Here is a 19,293-nt window from a genome sequence, read left to right as displayed (position 1 = left end):
ATGCATGCAGGCATTAAGGTTTGAACCTCACATCCAGTGAGGCACACTATTATAATTGTATTACAATTGTATTTCTAATTTCCACCAGGGGGGGCTCCTATATAGGCACAGCATAACGATTCTGTGCCTAATTTTAGGTTGTCTGCTCTACCCCTTTTTTTCTAAAATAATTTTCATTCTTATGATATTTTGATACTTAGTGCAACAAACATCATTTGTCATTTTTGAGAAACGTTTTTTTTTCCCTGTGCCAATTTGAATGCATAGTAGCAATATGATGTGATATCTAGCCATAGGAACATTCAGCAGAGGTATAAACCTTTAGGAGTTATTATTGCTAGTCACAGGATTATCATCAGGATTCCCATATGGGGGCAACAGACACCCAGTAGAATACGGTGTGCTTTTCCACTGCACAGTATCATTCATATTTCATCTAGGGGGGTAGTCCCTGTCAGACTATCTTAGCCATGAAATTTGCCTGAAGTAACCACACACTGGAATTGATTGCACAAGCTGGAGATTTACTCACCTACGGTCAAACCGCACTGAGTATGCCCAATCTCATCTGATCTTGGAAGCCATACATTGCAGGGCCTGGTAAGTACCCGGTTGGGAGACCACCAGGGAATACTAGGTACCGTAGGTATTTTATTCTCACACCATTTGAGTCTTTCCAGTTCTCTATGCAGCCCCAGGCATTTTGTTTAATTTAGATATTCTGACATGGGATAGCTGAACCCAATGGAGCAAATTTACTCCCACAAACACTTGTTCAATTCAGAAACAAAGTAATTTTGGACAACAAAGGGAGTAAACATATTTTCACCTTCCCAATCTTTATCGCCCCAATTTGTAACAAATTATTTATATTCGCCTCCTCCCTTTTACCAAGTATATCTCAATAAAAGTTAAGTATTAATTTACTCATAATTTCATAATTTATCACATATATATTTTTTCTAAGTGTGCCCTGGAAAAGGCATATAGCAGCTCTTTGTCTTTTGCTCTTTTCTTAAGACCACATTTCCCACTCCTAGATGGGCCAGGTGTTTGTGTCGGCCACTTGTGTCGCTTAGCTTAGTCACACAGCGACCTTGGTGCGCCTCTTTTTTTCTTTGCATCATGTGCTGTTTGGGGACTATTTTTTGAAGTGCCATCCTGTCTGACACTGCAGTGCCACTCCTAGATGGGCCAGGTGTTTGTGTCGGCCACTTGTGTCGCTTAGCTTAGTCACACAGCGACCTTGGTGCGCCTCTTTTTTTCTTTGCATCATGTGCTGTTTGGGGACTATTTTTTTGAAGTGCCATCCTGTCTGACACTGCAGTGCCACTCCTAGATGGGCCAGGTGTTTGTGTCGGCCACTTGTGTCGCTTAGCTTAGCCATCCAGCGACCTCGGTGCAAATTTTAGGACTAAAAATAAAATTGTGAGGTGTGAGGTGTTCAGAATAGACTGAAAATGAGTGTAAATTATGGTTATTGAGGTTAATAATACTATGGGATCAAAATGACCCCCAAATTCTATGATTTAAGCTGTTTTTGAGGGTTTTTTGTTATTACTATACTGGAAGTATCACTATATATTGTTATTATACTGGAGGTATCACTATATATTTCTATTATACTGGAGGTATCACTATATATTTCTATTATACTGGAGGTATCACTATATATTTCTATTATACTGGAGGCATTACTATATATTGTTATTATACTGGAGGTATCACTATATATTTCTATTATACTGGAGGTATCACTATATATTTCTATTATACTGAGGGCATTACAATATATTTCTATTGTACTGGGGTATCACTATATATTTCTATTACACTGGGGGTATCACTATATATTTCTATTATACTGGAGGTATCACTATATATTTCTATTATACTGGAGGTATCACTATATATTTCTATTATACTGGAGGTATCACTATATATTTCTATTATACTGCAGGTATCACTATATATTTCTATTATACTGGAGGCATTACTATATATTATTATTATTATACTGGAGGTATCACTATATATTTCTATTATACTGGAGGTATTACTATATATTGTTATTATACTGGAGGTATCACTATATATTTCTATTACACTGGAGGTATCACTATATATTTCTATTATAGTGGAGGTATCACTATATATTTCTATTATACTAGAGGCATTACTATATATTGTTATTATACTGGAGGTATTATTATTATTATTGCATTTTATTTATAAGGCGCCACATGTGTTTCGCAGCGCCGTACAAAGGACAGTACAGGGAGACAAAACATAGCATTACAGTAAATAAATAACAGAAATAGAGTACAGGTAACAGAGCACCACACGTTCTCAAGACATAATACAGCTAAGATGTAAGTATTGATGGAGTGATCATCGTACTACTAGAGGCTGGTGGCCATAGATGGAGATGAGCCTTTACTAGCAGGATAAAGATGGTCATTGAGTAGGGGAGAGCTGCGAGTGAAATGTGTCGAGACGAGGGCTTAGATAACAAGAGAAAAGAGGGCCCTGCTCTGAAGAGCTAACAATCTAGTGGGGAGGGGCGACAGACAGATGACAAGAGGTGCAGGCAAGTGGGAGGTAGCCAGATGGCAGTATGCAAGCAAAGCTGAGGTGTTCACGGCATGAGGCAGGGGGGTGGAGGCGCGGCTTCAGCACTGGGTTATGCATCGGGAGGGTATGCTTTGATGAATAGGTGGGTTTTTAGTGCCCGTTTGAAGCTTTGCAAGGTCGGGGAGAGTCTAATGGAGCGGGGGAGGGCATTCCACTGAAGGGGTGCAGCACGGGCAAAATCCTGAACTCGTGCATGGGAAGCAGTGACCAGGGCGGTGGAGAGGCGACGGTCATTAGTCGACCGTAGGGGGCGGGAGGGAGTATGAAGGGAAAGGAGGTTGGAGATGTAGGGAGCAGTGGAATTAGAGATGGCCTTGTATGTGAGGGTGAGGAGTTTGAAGAAGATTCTGTAGGGGAATGGGAGCCACTATATATTTCTATTATACTGGAGGTATCACTATATATTTGTATTATACTGGAGGCATTACTTATAGAGATGTGCACCGGAAATTTTTCGGGTTTTGTGTTTTGGTTTTGGATTCGGTTCCGCGGCCGTGTTTTGGATTCGGATGCGTTTTGTCAAAACCTCCCTGAAATTTTTTTGTAGGATTCTGGTGTGTTTTGGATTCGGGTGTTTTTTTACAAAAAAAACCTCAAAAACAGCTTAAATCATAGAATTTGGGGGTCATTTTGATCCCATAGTATTATTAACCTCAATAACCATAATTTCCACTAATTTCCAGTCTATTCTGAACACCTCACACCTCACAATATTATTTTTAGTCCTAAAATTTGCACAGAGGTCGCTGTGACTAAGCTAAGTGACCTAAGTGGCCGACACAAACACCTGGCCCATCTAGGAGTGGCACTGCAGTGTCAGACAGGATGGCACTTCAAAAAATAGTCCCCAAACAGCACATGATGCAAAGAAAAAAAGAGGTGCACCAAGGTCGCTGGATGGCTAAGCTAAGCGACCCAAGTGGCCGACACAAACACCTGGCCCATCTAGGAGTGGCACTGCAGTGTCAGACAGGATGGCACTTCAAAAAATAGTCCCCAAACAGGACATGATGCAAAGATAAATTAAAGAAAAAAGAGGTGCAAGATGGAATTGTCCTTGGGCCCTCCCACCCACCCTTATGTTGTATAAACAGGACATGCACACTTTAACAAACCCATCATTTCAGCGACAGGGTCTGCCACACGACTGTTGCTGAAATGACTGGTTGGTTTGGGCCCCCACCAAAAAAGAAGCAATCAATCTCTCCTTGCACAAACTGGCTCTACAGAGGCAAGATGTCCACCTCCTCCTCATCGTCCGATTCCTCACCCCTTTCACTGTGTACATCCCCCTCCTCACAGATTATTAATTCGTCCCCACTGGAATCCACCATCTCAGGTCCCTGTGTACTTTCTGGAGGCAATTGCTGGTGAATGTCTCCACCGAGGAATTGATTATAATTCATTTTGATGAACGTCATCTTCTCCACATTTTCTGGAAGTAACCTCGTACGCCGATTGCTGACAAGGTGACCGGCTGCACTAAACACTCTTTCGGAGTACACACTGGAGGGAGGGCAACTTAGGTAAAATAAAGCCAGTTTGTGCAAGGGCCTCCAAATTGCCTCTTTTTCCTGCCAGTATACGTACGGACTGTCTGACGTGTCTACTTGGATGCGGTCACTCATATAATCCTCCACCATTCTTTCAATGGTGACAGAATCATATGCAGTGACAGTAGACGACATGTCAGTAATCGTTGGCAGGTCCTTCAGTCCGGACCAGATGTCAGCAATCGCTCCAGACTGCCCTGCATCACCGCCAGCGGGTGGGCTCGGAATTCTTAGCCTTTTCCTCGCAGCCCCAGTTGCTGGAGAATGTGAAGGAGGAGCTGTTGACGGGTCAGGTTCCGCTTGACTTGACAATTTTCTCACCAGCAGGTCTTTGAACCTCTGCAGACTTGTGTCTGCCGGAAAGAGAGATACAATTTAGGTTATAAATCTAGGATCGAGCACGGTGGCCAAAATGTAGTGCTCTGATTTCAACAGATTGACAACCCGTGAATCCTGGTTAAGCGAATTAAGGGCTCCTTCCACAAGTCCCACATGCCTAGCGGAATCATTCCGTTTTAGCTCCTCCTTCAATCTCTCCAGCTTCTTCTGCAAAAGCCTGATGAGGGGAATGACCTGACTCAGGCTGGCAGTGTCTGAACTGACTTCACGTGTGGCAAGTTCAAAGGGTTGCAGAACCTTGCACAACGTTGAAATCATTCTCCACTGCGCTTTAGTCAGGTGCATTCCCCCTCCTTTGCCTATATCGTAGGTAGCTGTATAGGCTTGAATGGCCTTTTTCTGCTCCTCCATCCTCTGAAGCATATAGAGGGTTGAATTTCACCTCGTTAACACCTCTTGCTTCAGATGATGGCGGGGCAGGTTCAGGAGTGTTTGCTGGTGCTCCAGTCTTCGGCACGCGGTGGCTGAATGCCGAAAGTGGCCCGCAATTCTTCGGGCCACCGACAGCATCTCTTGCACTCCTCTGTCGTTTTTTTAAAAATTCTGCACCACCAAATTCAATGTATGTGCAAAACATGGGACGTGCTGGAATTTGCCCACATGTATTGCACGCACAATATTGGTGGCGTTGTCCGATGTCACAAATCCCCAGGAGAGTCCAATTGGGGTAAGCAATTCTGCGATGATGTTCCTCAGTTTCCGTAAGAGGTTGTCAGCTGTGTGCCTCTTATGGAAAGCGGTGATACAAAGCATAGCCTGCCTAGGAACGAGTTGGCGTTTGCGAGATGCTGCTACTGGTGCCGCCGCTGCTGTTCTTGCTGCGGGAGGCAATACATCTACCCAGTGGGCTGTCACAGTCATATAGTCCTGAGTCTGCCCTGCTCCACTTGTCCACATGTCCGTGGTTAAGTGGACATTGGGTACAACTGCATTTTTTAGGACACTGGTGACTCTTTTTCTGATGTCTGTGTACATTCTCGGTATCGCCTGCCTAGAGAAATGGAACCTAGATGGTATTTGGTACCGGGGACACACTAACTCAATAAATTCTCTTATTCCCTGTGAATTAACAGTGGATACCGGACACACGTTTAACACCACCACAGCTGCCAAGGCCTGAGTTATCTGCTTTGCAGCAGGATGACTGCTGTGATATTTCATCTTCCTCGCAAAGGGCACTGTTGGACAGTCAATTGCTTACTGGAAGTAGTACAAGTGGTCTTCCGACTTCCCCTCTGGGATGACGATCGATTCCCAGCAGCAACAACAGCAGCGCCAGTAGCCGTAGGCGTTACACTCAAGGATGCATCGGAGGAATCCCAGGCAGAAGAGGACTCGTCAAACTTGACAGTGACATGGCCTGCAGGACTATTGGCTTTCCTGTCTAAGGAGGAAATTGACACTGAGGGAGTTGGTGCTGTGGTTTGCAGGAGCTTGGTTACAAGAGGAAGGGATTTAGTTGTCAGTGGACTGCTTCCGCTGTCACCCAAAGTTTTTGAACTTGTGAATGACTTCTGATGAATGCGCTCTAGGTGACGTATAAGGGAGGATGTTCCTAGGTGGTTAACGTCCTTACCCCTACTTATTACAGCTTGACATAGGCAACACATGGCTTGACACCTGTTGTCCGCATTTCTGTTAAAATAATTCCACACCGAAGTGGTGATTTTTTTGACCAGGCATGTCAATGGCCATATTTGTCCCACGGACAACAGGTGTCTCCCCGGGTGCCTGACTTAAACAAACCACCTCACCATCAGAATCCTCCTTGTCAATTTCCTCCTCAGCGCCAGCAACACCCATATCCTCATCCTGGTGTACTTCAACAGTGACATCTTCAATTTGACTATCAGGAACTGGACTACGGGTGCTCCTTCCAGCACTTGCAGGGGACGTGCAAATGGTGGAAGGCGCCACCTCTTCCCGTCCAGTGTTGGGAAGGTCAGGCATCGCAACCGACACAATTGGACTCTCCTTGGGGATTTGTGATTTAGAAGAACGCACAGTTCTTTGCTGTGCTTTTGCCAGCTTAAGTCTTTTCATTTTTCTAGCGAGAGGATGAGTGCTTCCATCCTCATGTGAATCTGAACCACTAGCCATGAACATAGGGCCAGGGCCTCAGCCGTTCCTTGCCACTCCGTATCATAAATGGCATATTGGCAAGTTTACGCTTCTCCTCAGACGCTTTTAATTTTGATATTTGGGTCATTTTACTGAACTTTTGTTTTTTGGATTTTACATGCTCTCTACTATGACATTGGGCATCGGGCTTGGTAGACGACGTTGATGGCATTTCATCGTCTCGGCCATGACTAGTGGCAGCAGCTTCAGCCCGAGGTGGAAGTGGATCTTGATCTTTCCCTATTTTACCCTCCACATTTTTGTTCTCCATTTTTTAATGTGTGGAATTATATGCCAGTAATATATCAATAGCAATGGCCTACTGTACCGGACTGCTATATATATATACTGGTGGTCAGCAAAATTCTGCACTGTCCTCCTACTATATACTGCGCACAACTAAAATGCAGCACAGGTATGGATGGATAGTATACTTGATGACACAGAGGTAGAGCAATGGACTACTGTGCCGTACTGCTATATATATACTGGTGGTCAGCAAAATTCTGCACTGTCCTCCTACTATATACCTTGCACAACTAAAATGCAGCACAGGTATGGATGGATAGTATACTTGACGACATAGAGGTAGAGCAATGGACTACTGTACCGTACTGCTATATATACTGGTGGTCAGCAAAATTCTGCACGGTCCTCCTACTATATACTGCGCACAACTAAAATGCAGCACAGGTATGGATGGATAGTATACTTGACGACACAGAGGTAGAGCAATTGACTACTGTACCGTACTGCTATATATATACTGGTGGTCAGCAAAATTCTGCACTGTCCTCCTACTATATACTGCGCACAACTAAAATGCAGCACAGGTATGGATGGATAGTATACTTGACGACACAGAGGTAGAGCAATGGATTACTGTACCGTACTGCTATATATATACTGGTGGTCAGCAAAATTCTGCACTGTCCTCCTACTTTATACTACAATGCAGCACAGATATGGAGCGTTTTTCAGGCAGAGAACGTAGATATTTTCAGCACACTGAGCACAGATATTTGCAGCACACTGAACACAGAAACTGAGAGAACGCTGCACGTCCTCTCGCTATCATCTCCAATGCACGAGTGAAAATGGCGGCGACGCGCGGCTCCTTATATAGAATACGAATCTCGCGAGAATCCGACAGCGGGATGATGACGTTCGGGCGCGCTCAGGTTAACCGAGCAAGGCGGGAAGATCCGAGTCTGCCTCGGAACCGTGTAAAATGGGTGAAGTTCGGGGGGGGTTCGGACCCTGAGGAACCGAACCCGCTCATCTCTACTATATATTGTTATTATACTGGCGGCATCACTATATATTTCTATTATACTGGAGGTATCACTATATCTTTCTATTATACTGGAGGTATCACTATATATTTCTATTATACTGGAGGTATCACTATATATTTCTATTATACTGGAGGTATTACTATATATTTCTATTATACTGGAGGTATCACTATATCTTTCTATTATACTGGAGGTATCACTATATATTTCTATTATACTGGAGGTATCACCATATATTTCTATTATACTGGAGGTATCACTATATATTTCTATTATACTGGAGGTATTACTATATATTTCTATTATACTGGAGGTATTACTATATATTTCTATTATACTGGAGGTATCACTATATATTTCTATTACACTGGAGGTATCACTATATATTTCTATTATACTGGAGGCATTACTATATATTTTTAGCCTTGCCTCCAGATTCCACCCCAAAAAAGGGGCTGTCGTGTGGCCACGCCACTAGTGTCATGTAGCCACTCCCACTAGCAGCATATGACCACGCCCCCTCACAACACATGACTACGTCTATTTTTCGGCCCTCAGTACCACTAAGAAAATATTTCTACTTGCACCACTGATCAGAAGACAGAGTTTCCCCAGCCTCTGTGTTGTATCTTGGCAGCTTGACTTGCGCTACCCTGTGGGAGACGCAGCCAGCGGATGGTGTTGCAGGTGATCTGATGCGGTAGCACGGATCACAAATGCAGCAGGAGGCGTCTTCTTATATCAGACACCCCCTGCTGCGTCACCGTACCGGTGCATCCCTGCGGCTTCCATGTAAGCGATAGCTCCTCCGACCGCACCTGCATCAGGCACCTACGTGTTTATCTCGCAATGACATAATGCTACGTATATATTTCCCCCCGTTGTTGTTATCTTCTCCGTGTATCTATAGAGCTGAGAGACATTCTGCAGTGACGTGCAGTCAGTGTAAGCTTTGCTCGTCATATTATCTGTATATTTATATCACATACGGTATTACTCAGTAAGTGTCGCTTCTCCACTGTAGGTGCAGTCAGTGCGTCATTCATCCACCACAGCCCTAACCAGAGAGAAGATGATTCCCTCGTGTTCCAAAGGCCGACCCTTCACTACGCCTACTCCTCGCTGCCGGACCTATACGCTGCCAGGCCTGGCCCGATGTACAGCCACGAGGGACGATACGAGACCGGGAGGAGCGATTCTCAATCTCTGGAGACGGACATAGGGGTGAGACACTGCAAAGGTCTAAGCACAGCGGTGGCGGTCCACGTATAAGGCTAAACCGTACCCTGTACATGACGCTGGGCACAGCCTAGGTTCCTGGATCCTGGCGTACCGTCAGGGGCTGTTTGTGACTGAAGTCCCAGTGTATGAGATGTTATACCAGCTACAGTCCAGAGATAGGTGACCCTCTCTGTCCCTGCTGGTTCATGTAGTGCGGGCTAGACCTTACTACCGGACCTGTTGGTATATGCAGATTGATAATGGACCCTGTGGAGTATATTTACTAAAGTGAGGGTTTTTAGACATGGAGATGTTGCTCATGGCAACCAATCAGCGCCTTCTAGAAGATAATAGCTAGACTCTGATTCTGGTTGCTATGGGTAACTTCCCCACTTTACCTCTCTCCAAGGTTTGCTACATATCCCCCTCCCTCCTCCTTGCACCCCTCTCGTCCAGTGGACTGTTGAAGAATGACGCGATCGCGTCGTGACGCGATCGCATTATGACATCATGACGCAGTCGCGTCATTCCACAAAACTGCGCCAGCGGAGCGGAGTACATAGGAGGAGCAGGGGGAGAGGATTTTAGTGCCCGCCAGCAAATGCTGCCCCTAGGGGATGGCCATCGGTGGGTTATCCATCGATGGTCACTATTGATGTATAACCTCGATGGTGTAAAACCATCTGGAATGGATCCATCGATGGTTTTACACGTCGATGGTCATGCTTGCTTTACAGTAATAATGCTGGCGAACAAGGGGGCATGGCTTATTGGGTGTCAGGGGGTGGAGCAAAGCTTCGTGCCCTGACAGTTTGAAAAAAAAAAAACAATTCAGTATCACTGAACCATCGATAGCGGGGAACCATCGGGTTCATCCCCTTCGATGGTAAAAGTATTCAACATCGGTCATAGACCATCGATGATTTTGCCACTAATTTGCTCATTTTCGTTTGCAGCCCCATGGAGGTGAATATTATAATACTCAATGTAGGGGCTACAATGTGTGCCATAGGATCGTACTAAAGGGGTCATTCCGAGTTGTTCGCTCGTTAGTTTTTTTCGCTACGGAGCGATTAGTCGCAAACTGCGCATGCGCAATGTTCGCAGTGCGCCTGCGCCAAGTAAATTAGCACAAAAGTTTGGTATTTTACTCACGGCGTAACAAAGTTTTTTCTTTGTTCTGGTGATCGTAATGTGATTGACAGGAAGTGGGTGTTTCTGGGCGGAAACTGACCGTTTTATGGGAGTGTGCGGAAAAATGCTGGTGTTTCTGGGAAAACGCGGGAGTGGCTGGAGAAACGGGGGAGTGTCTGGGTGAACGCTGGGTGTGTTTGTGACGTCAAACCAGGAACGAAAAGGACTGAACTGATCGCAGTGGCAGAGTAAGTATCGAGCTACTCAGAAACTGCAAAGAAATTTATATTCGCTATTCTGCTAATCTTTCGTTTGCAATTCTGCTAAGCTAAGATTCACTCCCAGAGGGCGGCGGCTTAGCGCGTGCAATGCTGCTAAAAGCAGCTAGCGAGCGAACAACTCAGAATGACCCCCTAACTGCATTGACCCTTTGCTCTGCCCTCTAGTGGTAAATGAAAGTATTATCACATACACCTGTACAAAAGATAATATATGTGACCTGTTCTTTATTTAAGAATATTTAAACACTAGATATAAATAATAAATACAGTGACATTATTATTATTATTATTATTATTATTATTATTATTGTTATTATCATCATCTAAGGCTGCATCGGCATCACATGGTTCCTACTTGCCCGCTTTTGCCCATGACTCCTCCTGGCTGGGACCCGCATCGTGTTCCACCTCTGGAGCAGACTCCTTCCTGAGGATGCCGAGCTCCGTGGTACCAGATTTGATGCCCGTGGACTTGGAGGAAGCCGGAGCACAGATTCAGGGCCTCAGCCCGGAGCAGCTGCTGCATCGCGACGAGGACGGAGACACGTGAGTGGTTTGGGGGACTATAGGAAATGCATACATTTGATTTCTTGTTGCTTTCTCTCAGGGAGCCAGATGTACTAAGCCTTGAAAAGTGATACATTGGAAAGTGATAAACTACCAGTCAATCAGCTCCTAACTGTCATTTTTCAAACAGGGCCTGTGACATGGCAGCTAGGAGCTGATTGGCTTGTACTTTTCTCACTCTCCGCTTTATCACTTTTTAAGGTTTAGTACATCTGGCCCAGGGCCTAAAATCGATGTTACCATTGCCACATCCCCATCAGAGTCATGAGGCCATCCAGGGCTGCCATCAGAAATTGTGGGGCCCGGGACTGACAAAATAGACAGGGCCCCTCCTACCCAAAAAAGGATTTTTCTGCACTACTCCACCCCTAGGTGATGTCATAGATGGTGATGTCACATATAGGTGGAGTCTTGTAGACCTACAGGAACGGTTCACAGAGAGCTGATGTGCAAATAAGGCTTGTTTTAAGAAGTCCCTGGGCCTCAGCCTGCTGTTGATTTACAGACTGGTGTGACTCTAAAGGTATTGTCGGTAGGAGCAAGGGGTCTCTGTATGGTCCCAGGCCCCTCTCTGTATGGGCCCGGGACACCAGTCCTCACAGTCCCCCCCTGGTGGCTGCCCTGATGCCATCTGCCCCCGACCATCACTGTATTTGGATGAAAACATCAGTTTCTGTTACTAACACAAAGCCCCCCTCTACTCACATAGGTCACTGACACCCCCTGGTGCAGTTTTCCATTTCGTCCCGCCACAATAATGATTTGCTAATTGTTATATGATATTTCTCTATTGAATTAGTGCTTAGACGAGAGTATGGATTTTGTGTCATCAATTCACATAACAGCGAGGTTTCATTTCTCCTGTAGAATTCTCCACCTGTACGCAGCGAGGGGCCTCAGGTGCCAGACGTATGCCGTGGCCGAGCGCTACCTGCAGTACGGTCAGCTGGATGCCAAGGAACATAATGGGAAGGTACGCGCCTCTCAGTCCATTTGCATGTGCGCTACCCTCTGCAGAACTCCATGTGATCAAACACGCCACAGATACAATCTTATGTGAACAGGGAGATCTGTGTTGTATCCAACGGTAACCAATATAAGCTTTGTCTGATGACATTAAGCCATGGCAGACATTTACAATAGAAAGCACTGAAGATAAAGAAATATATTTAGCACCAGTTACATGAGGGTGTAAGATAATAAACCAAAGTCGTTGGAAGTTGGGAACATAGGCCCTCATTCCGAGTTGTTCGCTCGCAAGCTGCTCTTAGCAGCTTTGCACACGCTAAGCCGCCGCCTACTGGGAGTGAATCTTATCTTATCAAAATTGCGAACGAAAGATTAGCAAAATTGCGAATAGACACTTCTTAGCAGTTTCTGAGTAGCTCCAGACTTACTCGGCATCTGCGATCAGTTCAGTCAGTTTCGTTCCTGGTTTGACGTCACAAACACACCCAGCGTTCGCCCAGACACTCCTCCGTTTCTCCAGCCACTCCCGCGTTTTTCCCAGAAACGGTAGCGTTTTTTCGCACACACCCATAAAACGGCCAGTTTCCGCCCAGAAACACCCACTTCCTGTCAATCACATTACGATCACCAGAACGAAGAAAAATCGTCGTAATGCCGTGAGTAAAATACCTAACTGCATAGCAAATTTACTTGGCGCAGTCGCACTGCGGACATTGTGCATGCGCATTAGCGACTAATCGCTCCGTTGCGAGAAAAAAATAATGAGCGAACAACTCGGAATGACCCCCATAAACTCAAGGAATATTTATTTATCTTTGTCCTCCAATGCATTATTTCAGATATGAGAAATATCTTTGCCTGCCATAGAGGCTAATACCACCTCTGCCCCATATAGCCTCCTCCGCAATTACATATCCTGCTCTGTGATACTGCATAATGCCCAGGTCTAAGTTGCAGGAGGGTGCACTTTGAATTAACCTTATTCTCCTGCACATATCTTAACTCCCGTACTCGACTGATTAAAGTCTTGGTTATTCCTCTCTCTTTAGTCTCCGCTCCTGGTCGCTGTAGCAGCCAATCAGCCCGAGATTGTCTATGACCTCATCACGCTTGGCGCAGATGTCAATGCTTCAGACTGCAAAGGACAGACAGCGCTACACGTGGCTGGGACCTACGGACTGTCTGACGTGCTCAGAGTAAGTTTACTTTAAAGGTCAGGCAGGTATAGAAGGCAGGGTCTGATCATAACGCGCTCCAAAAAACTCTCAGCATAAAGCTAAGCTAGATAGATAGATGTGTGATACATAGGGGGAGAGGAATCAAGCCTTGGAGAGAGGTACATTGGAGAAGTTACCCATAGAAACAATCTGCATCTGTTACTGAACGAGTACAGTCTTTGAAGTGACAGTTGGAAGCGCTTTGAGCAACTTCTTCCCTTTATCTGTCTCCAAGATTTCATACTTCTCCCATATAGGGAGTTCCCTGACCCCTCAATCTAATGGTTTGATCATGATAATTGCAGGTGTTCCTTGCTGTTCAGCACCAAAAGAACATTGATGTGGAGATGAGAAACTACGAAGGTGAGAGCAAGAGCTTCCCTACCCGGTTTGGTTTAATAGTAGGACAGAAAAGTGCTTAGTGCAACCTGTGAGCAATGCTATCTTATGGCACTTATGCTGTGTAAACCAGCTATGCAGAATCATCCAGAGCTTGGGAAAGGAAGGAGACTTTACGATGTCCGATTAGTATTGTTTTGAGTTGTTTTCTCACAGTACACACAACTTAAGCAGCAATCGAAAGCTTTTCCTTCTTAGTAAGCGAAGTCCCTTTTTAGAATGCATTCTTTTCCTGCACTGGCCTCCTATTATCCATTATCTCATTTCAAAATCTCTCTGGAGGTAAAAAAAAAAAAAAGAGCATGACTGCCAGACACAAGTAGTCATAGCTCTCAGCATGTCATGTGATGGTAGAAGGAGGAAATGAAGGGGGGGGGGGGATGTCACAGTGGAGTTAGAGTTCAGATTGGGATTCCAAAGTTTCTCTGCTCACTACATCATGTGCCATGTGACTATGGTTACCTTGGTAGTCACATGACACATTGCAGACTTATAAATATGTAACAGTAACCAGGAAAAAAAATACAACGGTAAATATGAATATTTGTCCTATAGCCTACCACAGACACCACCAGTATCAGTTGTTTCTCAGCATACTCCTCTGGAGTAACTATGGAGTAAATGTATCAAACATTCTAAAGAGTGGAGAAGCCGGCCATAGCAGCCAATCAGCCTCTAGCTAGCACTGATCAAGTACATTCTATAAAATGATAGGTAGAAACTCGTTGTTATGGGCAACTTCTCCACTTCGTTTGACACATCTCCCCCAACGTTTGGTTCTTGTCTTGCAGGTCTGTCCCCTCTTCACTGCGCTGTCATATCGCAGAACGCCGCTTACAAAAACAAGAAGAATCCGAGTTGCCCAGACGCCCAGCAACGTGACCGTGAGACCCTGTCGTGTGTCCATCTTCTGCTGCAAATGGGAGCCAGCTGCGTCAGCCAGGTACAAGATGCAAACAGCCCCATAAATGTGCTGATGTGAAGGCATTTCCATTACACACGGGTTCCCTGCGCATGTCTTACTCACCGGGTAGTAGCCTACACTCCACTGAGCAGAATCAGTATTAGGTCAAACAACTCCAATTCTGTTAGGGTATGGAAACCTTTAGATACATGTAGACCATGTTAGACATATTATGGAGGGAGCATGGTTAGTCTGGTGCAGACTTCTTCCCTTGGGAAGATCCCAATTCCTGGATGGTGACTAGTGGGGTGGCTAGCGGCGGCTGGCGTACCGGTGTCACGGTTGGTGAAATGACCGATGGTGCAGCCTATGTCCAATCGATGGTTTGATTTGTGTAAACATCAACGGATTTGTGTTGCGGCCGGTGGGCATCTCATTAGGATTGCCATCAGCTACAGCATTTAGCATGAAGATGCAGTAGAATGTGTCCATCTCTAGATATCAGGCCTTGTGTAATGAATTTTCTATTTGGTCATCACTGGGAGTATGGATTACTGGAAGTTCTGTTTATTGTGCATAGAAAATCTGCAATAACAACGATCACAATTATCAGGGTTCACGTAGCATGAATTTTTATCAGTAAACCTATTTGAGATGTTTTTTTTGCATGGAGGGGTCATCATTCCCCATTCATGGCAGACTTCCTGTCATTAGCCCAATCAGATAATACTGCAATGAGCTTCTCTTAGCCTTCCATAACTGATGACTTACTTGAAACAGCTCCATTATTTTCTCAAACAGGACATCAAGAGCAATAAGACTGTCCTCCATCTGGCTGTGCAGGCCGGGAACATCCCTCTGGTCAAATATTTCCTTGAAATATCTCACGCTGAACATCCTGGTCTCGTCAACATGAAGGTGAAAAATGCCAACATTTTATATGCTCGGAGCTGTAGGTAGCAAGCTTTATTATTGTCATATGGTAACTTTTCTCTGCCCATCGTAGTTCCTTTTTCATCCCACCTCTTAATATCCTAATTTTCTCTGTCCTGATTTATTATTGTCTCCATCGTGTGTATTCATTGTCTCTGTCCCCACTCTCAGTATTCTCATTATCTCTGTTCCACCTGGTGATATCCTCATTGTCTCTTTCCCACCTGATGGTATCCTCATTTTCTCCGTCCCACCTAGTGGTATCCTCATTGTCTCCTGCCCAGCTGGTGGTATCCTCATTGTCTCCTGCCCAACTGGTGCTATCCTAATTGTCTCCTTCCCACCTGGTGGTATCCTCGGTGGTCATTCCGAGTTGTTCGCTCGGTAATTTTCTTCGCATCGCAGCGATTTTCCGCTAACTGCGCATGCGCAATGTTCGCACTGCGACTGCGCCAAGTAAATTTGCTATGCAGTTAGGTATTAAACTCACGGCATTATGAGGTTTTTTCTTCGTTCTGGTGATCGTAATGTGATTGACAGGAAGTGGGTGTTTCTGGGCGGAAACAGGCCGTTTTATGGGAGTGTTTGAAAAAACGCTACAGTTTCTGGGAAAACCGCGGGAGTGGCTGGAGAAACGGAGGAGTGTCTGGGCGAACGCTGGGTGTGTTTGTGACGTCAAACTAGGAACGACAAGCACTGAACTGATCGCACTGGAAGAGTAAGTCTCGAGCTACTCAGAAACTGCACAGAGAAGTCTTTTCGCAATATTGCGAATCTTTCGTTCGCAATTTTGCTAAGCTAAGATTCACTCCCAGTAGGCGGCGGCTTAGCGTGTGCAAAGCTGCTAAAAGCAGCTTGCGAGCGAACAACTCGTAATGAGGGTCCTCATTGTCTCCTGCCTACCTGGTGGTATCCTCATTGTCACCCTTCCACCTTGTGGTATCCTCATTGTTACCTTCCCACCCGATGCTATCCTCATTGTTTCCGTCCCACTTTATGGTATCCTTATTGTCACCTTCCCACTTGGTGAAATCCTCATTGTGTCTGCCACACCGGATGGCATTCTCATTGTCTTCTTCCCATCTGGGAATCCTAGTGGTCTCCTGCCCACTTGATGTTATTCTCATTGTCTCTGTCCCACCTAATGGCATCATCATCTCTATCCCACCTGATGATATCCTCATGGGCTCCTGCCCATCTGATGGTATACTCATGGGCACCTTAAAGTAATGTCCTCTTCTCTCTGGCAGGCTCATGGTAACACGGCTTTGCACATGGCAGCTGCTCTACCTCCTAATCAATCTACAGAGTATCTGATCAAGCTCCTTCTATTCTATGGGGGTGATCCAAGCACCCGCAACCTAGAGAATGAACAGCCGGCCCATTTGGTCCCTACTGGGGAGTTCTCCGAACAGGTAATGCGCTAACAACCCAAGTATAGTCTCCTATGCAGAGTGTATTTACAATTCCTAAATACTGTACAAGAAACATTTAGGGATAGTTCAAAAAAATGTGTTATCCAAATTGAAGAAGTGAGAATGTTCTAAATGTCTAAAATGTCCACTGACTATAAATATCCCCCAAATAACAAAATGCTCATGGCCCATGCCAAGTGTGACCCACCACCAAGCATAGGACAAGTTCCTTAATAGTTGTAGGTATTCTTTGGTACACCCTACTTACCTGCCAAGTATCTGAATCTGAGGTCCAATCCTTCAGCTCCATTTCCTATGCTATAAAGACTACAACATTCTGTTTTCAATACCCCTAGTTACTGTAGGTGAGTCTGGATGGACCAAAGAACAGTTCAAATTAATAAATGGTCCCTATTTGTCTTTAAAATGTTCAGAGGTGTCTGTATCCTATACGAACTAGGTGGCAAATATCTGTACTGCTTTATCTGATTTGCTTGCTGTTCATACAGTATATTGAACTAATCTTCAGGTTGCCATATACTTCCCTCCCTAGATTAAGCTGTTGCTGAAAAGGAGACGAGTGATGTCATCAACCCGCAGCCAATCAGCACATTCCTTATAGAAATCGCACAGATCAGGACTTGTTGTGTTAGTCCCATAGTCAAGATCCGTCCGCAGCCGCTGACGGAAGAACGATGTATCTCCAGGCGGAGCGGTTTCTTCCAATGACACGGATTTACCCAATACTTACAGAAGGGATTTTTTTAGTAAGCTACAAAAATGGGGATATAAATTTAGTATTGTCGCCATACGCATGATATACATTCTGGTTTCTGTGAAACTGTTAACCCCGTCACAGCTGGAGACTAATAAGTAACCAGGCTGCGGCGTAGGCGACTCCACATAAATAATATTCCACAGCAAATCTGCAAATAATTGTTTCACGGATGTCAGCTCGTCATGTGATCTATTTTAAGAAATTGGCAACTATAATAGAGGTGGAGGGTTATTTATTATAATTTCAGTTTCTACAACAAGAAATTAATTTGAAATCTGCAATAGCCAATTCTTAGGCTGTCCATACATTGGGTCAACTTACACCCAACCATCCAGCTAGTTGGTTGGCGGGAACAAAAATTTTGTAATTTATGGGACCAAAATTACAATCGTCAATTTGCTCCGAAAAAATGGAAAACCAATGAAAACGGTCGTTCAGAGAAGTTGGTTTTGGGAGCAAATTGACAAATGTAATTTGCTCCCATACATTGCCAGGTTTTCATTCCTGCCAACGTTAATAGTCCTGATCTTCCCCCTACTTTCATACTACGAGTCCTGATTTTTCGATTCTTTTTGAACACCACATTTTTACTGATTTCCCTGTAGGAGGATATGAAGGGTCATTTCTAAAAGTGCAAATCATAGAAGGTCAGAGAGCTATTCTGTCCGTGCATATCCGATTTATTGACCACCTAGCAACGCTCACCCCCCAATCTGCGCGGCTCCTCCCACCAGAAAATGCTCAAACTTGCACCTCCACTAACGCCAACCGCTAGGACAGAGAAATCCATTAAAGCCGCCACTGACCGGCATTTACAATGTGGGTCTGCACTTTTAGAAATTAGCTTTGCAGACCCCCTATAAATGGGGGCTCCTTAAGTGCTTAGTACATGCAAATGAATATTTCCAGCTAAGTCACTCTATCTTCCACAAAAAGTATTTAGTATTTACTTTGCAACATTTTGCAACAATTTAGACATCATGAAAGGGGTGGTATTTAGTTTGCCGGCTGTTGGGATCCCGGCGCACAGTATACCGGCGCCAGAATCTCGACACCCGGCATACCAACACCTTTTCTCCCTCTTGGGTGTCCACGACCCCCCTGGAGGGAGAATAGATAGCGTGGCATGCGTGGCGAGCGCAGCGAGCCCACAAGGGGCTCATTTGTGCTCGCCCAGCTGTCGGTACGCCGGTGGTCAGGATTCTGGCGCCGGTATGCTGGCCGCCGGGAGACCGGCCGCCGGCATACCATACTACCCCCCATGAAAGAACCAGTTTCATTCACTGAAGACAATTTAACGTAGATTTATGTTTACTTACAAAATGATCTGTAAGCTTTCCAAGTAATGTGACCCCTGGAATGTGCGGGCGGCAGATTCTGGTTCTCAAAATGGTCCGAACATCAGATGTTCTATTAAATATTATATCCCACTAAGTACCATTACCATTGTAATGACCAGTGGAGACACAT

At 45.0% G+C, this 19,293-nt stretch overlaps 1 pseudogene; it reads left to right on the top strand.

Annotated features, from left to right (window-relative positions):
- Window positions 1–530: 530 nt before the first annotated feature.
- On the top strand, window positions 531–649 carry LOC134968112 (5S ribosomal RNA; annotated as a pseudogene).
- Window positions 650–19,293: the final 18,644 nt, after the last annotated feature.

Source organism: Pseudophryne corroboree, chromosome 10 (assembly GCF_028390025.1).
Source record: "Pseudophryne corroboree isolate aPseCor3 chromosome 10, aPseCor3.hap2, whole genome shotgun sequence".
Classification (NCBI taxonomy): domain Eukaryota; kingdom Metazoa; phylum Chordata; class Amphibia; order Anura; family Myobatrachidae; genus Pseudophryne; species Pseudophryne corroboree.
Note: the sequence above shows the minus strand (reverse complement) of the source record. Positions and strands in the feature narration are given on the sequence as shown.